Raw genomic sequence first — 1101 nt, forward strand, 5'->3', positions numbered from 1 at the left:
AACAAGAGAGATGCACATTTTATTTGAATTTTCTATGAATAAAAGGTTATAGTCTCCCACTGGAGGGAAAGAAGTATTATTGTTCCACAGCCTGAATTTCACGTTGGATGATTTGGGAGGAAGCCTTAATGTTCTTCACTTCTTTCTTATTTTGTTCTCCTGTTTGCATTAACAATCTCTGCTACGTCATCAGGGTACTGTCAAGAAGAACTAGCAGGAAATAAGCTTTTTTAAAGCAGTCAGTTGTAAATACGAGCAAGTGAATGAGTTCCATGTGACTTGGGATCAGAAGTGAATGCCTAGATAAAGGCACTTCCTTCAAGGACACTGCCCAGGTAACACTGAGTGAGGGTTTGCATTGAAATCCTATCTGCAAAATTTCCTTCTACAAGATCTCAGTGAGCCTAATCTAAAAATTAAATCTCTTGTCCCTTGACCAACCAAGGTAACCAGCTTTTCTCCTGATGTACATGTAGCTTTTCACAGATTCATGTTCAACTCTTAAGACAAATGAAGAAGGTTTTTAAAAATGCAGTAACCAACTCTATTAATGTTGTAGTGAATTACCACGATTCTTTCCCTGGGAGACCCAGAGGTTCACACATGATAGGCTCGCATTTGGTGTCTGATGCTTTCCCCATAACACGATAATTATACAGATGCATGAGAGTTTGCTAAGGAAAGAGCAGTAGAAGAGGAAATGGCATCAGGGATTAAAATTTGAAAGGGAAAAGATTATCTTGTTCCTTTAATGATGACGGTGATGAGATTTCAGAGTGAAAGGCCCAAAGCAATAACAAGAGAAGCTACTGCATGGGAGGTGAGAATGTGTGGCTCAGGTCCAGGGCCCAGGGCTCTCAGGTTGTACCTGTGTGAAGTCATTCAGTCCAAATCCATGCTGAGCTCATCACTGAAGTGGCAGCTGGAGGAAGAGACAAGTGAGGCTAAGAGGCTCCAAATAGCACAAAAAACTGCATCTGATACACAGTGACTGATAGTAAACTTTGATTCAAATTTGCAGACAAGTGCAGAAAATTTATGCCATGCATTTTGTATGTTAACTCCGTTTATTTTTAACTTTTTGGATGTTTTCTCAAACTT

The sequence above is a fragment of the Pteropus alecto genome, unplaced genomic scaffold (assembly GCF_000325575.1).
Source record: "Pteropus alecto unplaced genomic scaffold, ASM32557v1 scaffold5, whole genome shotgun sequence".
Classification (NCBI taxonomy): Eukaryota; Metazoa; Chordata; class Mammalia; order Chiroptera; family Pteropodidae; genus Pteropus; species Pteropus alecto.